General features: G+C 36.0%; 1 long non-coding RNA gene across 1 annotated transcript; it reads right to left on the minus strand.

Moving 5' to 3' along the window:
* Positions 1–1,637: 1,637 nt before the first annotated feature.
* On the minus strand, positions 1,638–5,584 carry LOC106514685 (uncharacterized). Its single transcript, XR_001309913.1, has 3 exons — positions 5,563–5,584; positions 4,501–4,607; positions 1,638–3,086 (listed from the first exon to the last, which is right to left on the minus strand). It is a non-coding gene; the product is annotated as an uncharacterized LOC106514685 (long non-coding RNA).
* Positions 5,585–8,421: the final 2,837 nt, after the last annotated feature.

Here is an 8,421-nt window from a genome sequence, read left to right on the forward strand (position 1 = left end):
AAATAAAAACTTCAATTTATTCTTTAAGTTGACAAATAAAATTGTTGCTGTTTCGATCAAAACTTGGAAATAAAATTATTTCATCAAATTTTAGCTCATTCTGCATAAAATGTCTGACTTTTAYCCATTTTTGTGTTTGCTCAATTCAAGAAAATTTCATTAAAATCCATGCTATTTTGCTAACAGACAGAAAAACTAGCAAAACAGCTGAAATGCGGGTAGTAAAGGCTAAAATGTTAGCTTGAGGCTAATACCAGTGTTTTCCACTTCCTGTTTCAGCTGAGAAACATAATCTTTCATGCAGTTAACTGATCATTAATCAYARTGGACACTCTGAGATGACTTTTGTTGTGAGTTAACGCTAAATAAACCCGACTTAAATCAATGTCTTCACAAGCGTTTCATTGAGCTCGTGTTTAGKGAGGCGTCTCTGGTGCGCGGCGGCGTTTTCCCAGAGGTTAATCTCCGCTAACACGGTTACTAAGTTTGGCCGAGCTGTGAAATATCAGGCTGGCCGGCTTCCCAAAACAAAAATAACCTTGGGCCTCTGAGCTAAATAAGTCTAAAAATCCAATCCGTCTTGCTCGCAGTCCTCTCCTGAGGCGAGCATTTCTAAACAGAATTGATCGGGCCGAGCGATCGTTCATCACAGCGAGCCGGAGTCGCCGTTTAAAGGAGGAGAGGAAGAAGATTTTAAGGGTGGAATATTTCCAACAGGCCCCCGTGTCATTCAGGTAAACTGAATGAATCGATTGGGCTAAAAAGGGTGCAGTGTGTGTGTGTGTCTGTGTGTGCGTGCGTGTGTTTGACAGAGAGCAGGGGTCACCAACTAAATTTGCTCCGGGGCCAGAACTTTTCTGCAGGAGCCGCGTTTCAGTGTGGAAAAAAAAAAAACATTAATATCCAGAGAGCTGAAACTGAGATACAAGGCAAAACATCAGCTAAAAGCTAAATGTAGAAAACAACTAATTATAAGCTAAARGCAAAATGATGGCTAAAGGGTAACACTTCCAAATTTTCAGATAAAAGTAACCAGAGGGTGTTAGGGTAACCAAAATTGGCTGCAGTTCCAGGTTCAAACACTAGAGGCGCTAATGAGTCAAATAGTAAAGTCCAGAATGAATCAAGCTGACAGAATTCTTCTTCTCTTAAATTTTGAACTATCCTGCAAAAAAAGTCTTTCAACTGACAAATGATGGCTGGATTTTCTCACATGTTGTGTATTTGAAAAATTTTATCCATGTACAGTAAAATGTATGAAAAAATGATGAGGAGAATTTACTGTGCAAGACTTTTGGTACCACTTTACAATAAGGCTCCCCTTATGTATGGCTTATAGAGTTTATAGATAGTTTATTAATTCATTTGTGAAGTTTACACTTCATAAATCATTAATAAGTGAAACTGGACAAATTTGTCTCTTTCTTGTCCTTAATTATTGCATAATAAACATTAATAATTTTTAAAGTGTTTACAGATTAATTAATAACCTATGTATAAACTCTTAAAAAGCCATCTATAAGGGGGGCCTTATTGTAAAGTGGTACCTTTTTAAAAAAAATTCATTACATTACAAGTGTTTGAAATGTAAAATGTATACACTGGGAATTTGTGTGAAAGGACGTTGAACAAAGACTTGGCATCTCTATGAATATTGTGGCCCCTTGATGGCCCCTMACTCAGAAAAATCCTAGATCCGCCCCTGTCAGAGACTAACTAAACATGGAAAAATGCTATCTCAAATCAAAGCATATCAAAATCTAGCTAAAAGCAAAAAATAGCTATAAGCAAATAAATAACAAAAGGTTAGCTACAAGTATTAAAATGCTAAGTATAAAATATTAAAAGGCTAGCTAAATGAGAATAGAAGCCAAAGGCTAACTAAACATAGCAAAATGCTATTTCAAAGCAAAAAGTGTCAAAATATAGCTAGAAAGCAAAAGGTAGCAAAACACTAACTATAAGTAAAAGCAGTAACATAAGGCTGGCTAAAGTATGAAAATAAAAGTAAAAAGTAGCCGATTAGTAGCTAAAAGCAGCCGACAGGTTAAGTCAGAAGCCCATGCAGTGAGCAGCAGCTGAAAGGCTGCCTCTGATTAAACATCCTTGTAAACGTGAATGAAGCCAGCATGCTGCAAATTTGAGCCTCTTCAYTTTAAACAGCTCATAAAATTAGGTTGGAAGACGATTGTCGCTAATTCAGTTTCATTTACAATCATCTGGAAGGAAAAGAGCAGTTTGATGAGCTCCCTGAGACAAAGAGAAGAGCTGATTATTGTAAACTTGATGCAGACTCAGACCTGATTAGAGTGTTTCTGGATCAGAGTTCCTCTCATCCAAACAAAACAAACTCCTCTGAAGTGTCAGATATTTAAAGAGCAAAGACTTCGCTTTATTGTTCAAACTCAACTGTGATTGTGGCTGATTAAAGAGACGGTTTGATCCTTTGAAGAGTTCGTCAGGTTATCAATAAATAAAATGGAACAGYCTGAGAATGATAAGAAGATGGAGAAGCTGAGTTAATGACACTGTGAACAGGTGTGAGCAACTAAAACAATTAGCAAACAAAAAGAAATAAAACTGATCATTTCTACTCAACCAGCTCCTAATTTTAATTTGAACTTTTATTAATATAAATTCAGTCAAATGAAATAAAACAAGCGGTGGATCTACATGTTTTCACTCTCTTTTAAATATTTCATCACATSTGAGCACATAAACAGCCACGTTAATAATTTACAGCAAGTGTTGGAGATCAAAACCTTCAGGTAACGTTAATAATCYGCCGTGTAACTTTAAAAAGTGCACTCTAAGAAGTGAGAAACCAGAACAGGAAATTGCCTCCATTAAGCTCTGCAGGTTTGTTCCTTTGCACTGAGAGCAATTTGATTTTCAGGAAGTGCAAACAGCGTGTTGGAGGCTATAATTTCCCCCATTATCCCCGCCTCACCGAGACCACGCTAAAGTGCCTTAAATTAAGGCTCCGCACTCAGCCGAAATTACTAAAAAGGCTCCTTCTTCTCCACCCGGATTCTTCACATCAGCAAAGCCATGTTCCACCAGAAACAGCTGCTTTCATGCTAACGCTGAAAAGATGAAGAAAAGCTACATTTAGCAAAAACTAGCTATAAGCTAAAGCTAAAAAACAATATCTAAAATTAGCTAATCAATAGTTAATATAAGCTATAATACAAGTGAAACAGTAGCTAAAAGCTAAGGCTTAAAACAATAACAAAAAAAACAAACAAAATTAGCAAATCAATTGTTAAGATAAGCTAAAATATCAGCAAAAAACTAGCGAAAAGCTAAAGCTAAAAAACAATATCTAAAATTAGCAAATCAATCGTTAAGATAAGCTAAAATATCAGCAAAAAACCAGCTAAAAGCTAAAGCTTGAAGAAAATAGCTGAAAACTAAAATTAGAAAATCCATAGTTAAGATAAGCAAAAACATGAGCAAAACACTAGCTAAAAGCTAAAGCTAAAAAACAATATCTAAAATTAGCAAATCAATAGTTAAGATAAGCTAAAATATCAGCAAAAAAACAGCTAAAAGCTAAAGCTTAAAGAAAATAGCTGAAAACTAAAATTAGAAAATCCATAGTTAAGATAAGCTAAAATATCAACAAAAACACTAGCTAAAAGCTAAAGCTAAAACAATAGCTGAAAACCAAAATTACCTAATCTTGTGTTGGACTTTAAACTAAACTGATCTGAACAGTGAATAAAATCTAAAATTTACTAAATTGTAGCCAAAAGTGAAAACCAGCAGAAGAGTATCTAAAACCTGCATACATTAGCCAAAATAAATAAATAAATAAATAAATAAATAAATAAATAAATAAATAAATAAATAATGAGGACACAAGCTAAAAACTAAAACTTACAAAAATAAGCTTAAATTTAAAATAATCACAACTCTCTTTTCTTAAAAGCTGTAGCAGAACAGAATGTAAAAGCTAAAATAAAAAAAACAGCTATAACTAAATTTATCAAGGCTAACTAATAGCTTAAAAATATCAAAACATTTTAACTTAACTTCACAACATAAAAACCAACTAAGTTAAAGTTGCTGACTGGTTGCTTATAATTAGAATTGTAGCTGCAGGTGAAAGCTAAAGGAATAGCTATAAGGAAAATAACACAACAGTATCTAAAAGCTAAAATTGAAAGAACAGTTGTAGCTAAATGCTAACACTAGCAAAATCATAACTAAAAGCTAACATTATAGGAACAATAGTTTAAAGTTAAAACTAAATGTGATTAAAATCTAAAAATGCAGCAGATTTCAAACAGCACAAACATTTCTGAAAAAGTCTTAATGCAACTTTAAGAGAAAAAAATCCAAGACGTAGAAAAGCTACAAAAATAAAACGTCGTATCTGTAAAGTCCTGAATGAGCTAAAATATCTCAGTTTCTTATTTTCTGTCGTATCTGTGTGTTTTTCCTCAGTTTTGGTGTGTGTGTTACTGTCGTCCTTCATTACTCCTCCAGTCTCACCATCCTCAGCCTTCACATCCAGCTTGTTTCCAGTCGCAGCATCATGAGTCAGAATTATTCATGTTTCAGCTCGCTCCTCTGTCAGCTCTTCTACTGTACGTCTTGTACTTTGATTCAAAATAAAAAACCATAAATGGAGACGACATCGAAGATATAAAATGAAATCTTTATACTAGAACCTTTCAGACTGGTCAGAATAATTGTTTCAGACAAAACAAGTCAAACTAGAGAAAATGCATTTAATGCTAGAGTGAATGCTTATTGCTGAAAAGTTTAGCTGCAAGCTGCTGAAATGGAGCTGAAAATGTTTAATAGAAAAACAACTAATGCAAGTTCAGTTTGAAAACCCGAAAGAAGCACAAAAACAAAACAAACAGAAATTAGCAGAAGAACAGCAGAAAGGAGCAGAAATATAGCTAAAATGGCAGAAAAAGCTAAATTTAGCATGAAAATAAGCTAAAGGTAGCAGACACAAGTTGAAAGTAGCACCCAGATGGTAAAAGGGGTGTAAAAATGTAAAAATATCAAGAGAAAAAGCATAAAAGTACAAAAAAGTGACAATTTGTRGTAATATATCTAAAACAGCTAAAATAACTGCAGTAAAACGGCTGGAATAAAAGCTGAAATTTGCTCATATTWGCACAAAATAGAAGGAGCATGTGTTTGCCAAACTATGCAGAAAAAATGCATAAAAAGTCACCATAATTGGTATATAGATGAAAAGTTACATTTAGCAGCTAAATAATAGCCAAAATGCAGAAAGCACCTGTAATTAGCAGAATAAAACTGATAGAAGTATAAAAATACAAAATCAGCAGAAAGAAGCTAAAAAAACTGAAATAAGCAGAAATTAAGAGATGGAGAATTATAGCTGAAATTGAAAAATAAATAAATAAATTAATTAAATAAAACGAAAAAGTTAAAATTAGCATAAAACAAGCTAAAGGTAGCAGACACAAGTTGATATTAGCACCCAGATTGTAAAAGGGGGGTAAAAATGTCAAATTAGCAGAAAAAAGAAACATAGAAGAACAAAAGTGTCATGATTTGTCAGTTTTTCACCTTAGTTTTCCTAGTGTTTTCTATGTTCCCCAGTGTGTCTCAGTCCAGCTGCCCCTTATTTGTTTGATTAGTCACCCTCGTGTTTCTCCCCAGGTGTTTTGTGTTTCAGTRATTAGTCTTCTGTGTATTTAAACCCTGTCCTGTCTCAGTCTTGTGTCGGATCATTTTGTGTCTGCTGTGCTTTGTCCCCTGCCTGTGTGATCTCCATTGTTTATGTAAGTTGAGCTGTCTTTACAGCATTTTTGTTATTTAAAATAAATTTTTGTTGTACTTTTTGAGCCAGCCTGCAACCTGGGTTCTTTCCTGCCTGATTCTTACAAAAAGTGAAAACTTGTTAGTTAAACAGCCGAAATGTGCAGTGAAACAGCTGAACTGAAGCTGAACATGCTGATATTAGCTGAAAGTAAAAGGAGCACAAGTTTGCTCAACTAAGCAGAAAGAAGCTGCAGCAGCCATAAAGCTATTTTTTGCTATTTGCTGAACATTAGCTAAATGTGCAGCAAATATAGCAGAAAGCAACTGTAGGAAGCAGAAAGAGCTCAAATTGGCAGATAAAGCACAAAAAGTAAAAAAAATAGCAGACGAATAGCAGAAAGAAGTAGAATTATAGCTGAAATAGAAGAAAAAAGCTAAAATGAGAACAGAAAAGTTAAAAAAAGCAGACGCAGAACAAAAGCTGTTCTGTAAAGATTTAGAAACATTTTGAAGGATTTTAAGGATGTTGAAAACACCTCTGTTCATTTTCAATGGGAACTAGAAGCACTCGGAGAGTGCAAACCTCCACCAAGACCAATTTCCCCATRCTGTAATAGYGTCACAAAGYYGCACACCAATACTACAGTGCCACCTGCTGGACACTTTGAAACCCACGCCCTGTGAAAGCATCACAGCTTTGCCGATCTCAGAGTGTTCAAAGAAAAAAATTCCTGTGTCCGCATCGTGATCCTGAACATCACCAAAATCTAAAGGTGTGTTCCTTGGCCCAGTACACACATGTGGTAAAAATTTCATGACAATCTGTCCACAGTTTTTGAATAATGTTGTTCACASACAGAACGACAGACAGACACACACACGCGACCGAAATGTTTTGGCGGAGGTAAAAATGTGGCCGTAAAGGTGAAAGTTAAAAAAGTATAAATAGCTGAAATATCAAAAGTCTTTGCTGGAAAGTCCTGAAGGAGCTGAACGTTTTGATATATGAATTGTTAAAAAATAACAACAATTGCGTAACAAGATACGAACCAAAAAACGTACGGAAGAAAACCTGAATGATCGTGAGGCTTGTGAAACTAATGAAGCTTAGATCCAAGTTGTTCATAGAGTAACTGTAAAGTATTAATATTAAATCTAACAGCCTTTTTAACATTGAACCGGTGCAGTCATATTTATCTTTAATGTTGGCGACATGTCTAACAAAGATGCCTTTCTTGTTCCCGTGTTAACAGCACGTAATTTACACATGTCTTCCAGCGTCTGATTTACTGTTGAAAAGGTGCTTATTTCACATATTCCCTGACACACACACACACACACACACACACACACACACACACACACACACACACTGTCATGTAGCGTGTCCCTCGCTGTGAAATGTGTCATCCCTCGGTGAGTAACAGCTGAGGGCTGAACAGGGTTAAATTTGATGACTCAGCCTTTTTTCTGTGCTGATCAGATTTGTGTCTGTTGGGTTACAGACTCTCCCCCGGAGTGGCAGACTGACTATAAATATGCAGTAATGAAGCTAATGAAATATTTATTGACCATCTCCCTCCTTTATCTTTATTTTTTTCCCCAGGCAGGTGGGATGAGCTCCGAGTCCTCCTGGATGACTTTATTCTAATGCCTCCACTCAAGCTGCTGTTCAAACCAGGGATTTTTAGCTGTATTTACATAAGTCAGTGCGAGGGGAGCCCACGGAGGCAGGCCTGGCTTCGTTTAGGGCTTCATACGAGCTGCATGGCAACACCGTTTTGTCATATTCAGGTCATGGCAACTGGCAAGTCAATTACCCAGTCTGTGCTCAATCCTCAAAGCATGACACGCAGCAAACATGTTTACTATGCATGAATGTGAGGCGGCATCGCAGAAATGCAACGATTTTTCCTACTTACAAGCTGGAGTTTTACACTTTGAGCTGGCTTCAAGGAGCCGAGAAGCTGCAGCCGCAATTTTCTTTCACCGTTTTATCATTTAGATGAAGCTGCGTCTGAACATTTCATGCTACTTTACATAAATTCTGTATGAACTGTAGAATGGTCCAAAACACACTGCTGTGATCTGTTGTGGACGAGACGTTCAGAGGATAACGGTACAAACTGAGGGAAACTAATGGAAGCATTTTAAATAAAACATTCATTAAAAATAAAAAACAAATCAACACAAACAACTGGATAAAATCTGGTTGTCTTCACTTCAAACCTGGACTCCAGCAGAGTGATTCATCAGATTTGGGTACGAAACGAACAAAGTTGATACAAAGTGTGAAAGTAAATCTGTAAATAAAACCTTTCTGCGCAGCCGTAAACACCTCTATCAAACTGYAATGAACCGATCTTGAAATTGGAGGGGGATGTAAAGCTCCTTGTATGGATTTCCTCAGAAAAGGGGCGGGGCTTGTGGCACCCCAAAAAAGGGGCAGGGCTTGTGGAGTTACAATGGGCAGGGATTCAGACCAAAGCATTGAAATTTTACTTTCTATAGACCCCAATAGAAGGATTTCAATGCATCATATGTTTATTTTTAAGTTTTAATTTGAAAAACAATGTTTTAGGTTCAGTCTAATGCATCAACGTTTAACTAAATTGCTCAGGATCCAGACATCTGGAGGTGGGGAGGTGGAGGACGTTGCAGAAT

This window comes from Austrofundulus limnaeus, unplaced genomic scaffold (genome assembly GCF_001266775.1).
Source record: "Austrofundulus limnaeus strain Quisiro unplaced genomic scaffold, Austrofundulus_limnaeus-1.0 Scaffold21, whole genome shotgun sequence".
Taxonomy (NCBI): domain Eukaryota; kingdom Metazoa; phylum Chordata; class Actinopteri; order Cyprinodontiformes; family Rivulidae; genus Austrofundulus; species Austrofundulus limnaeus.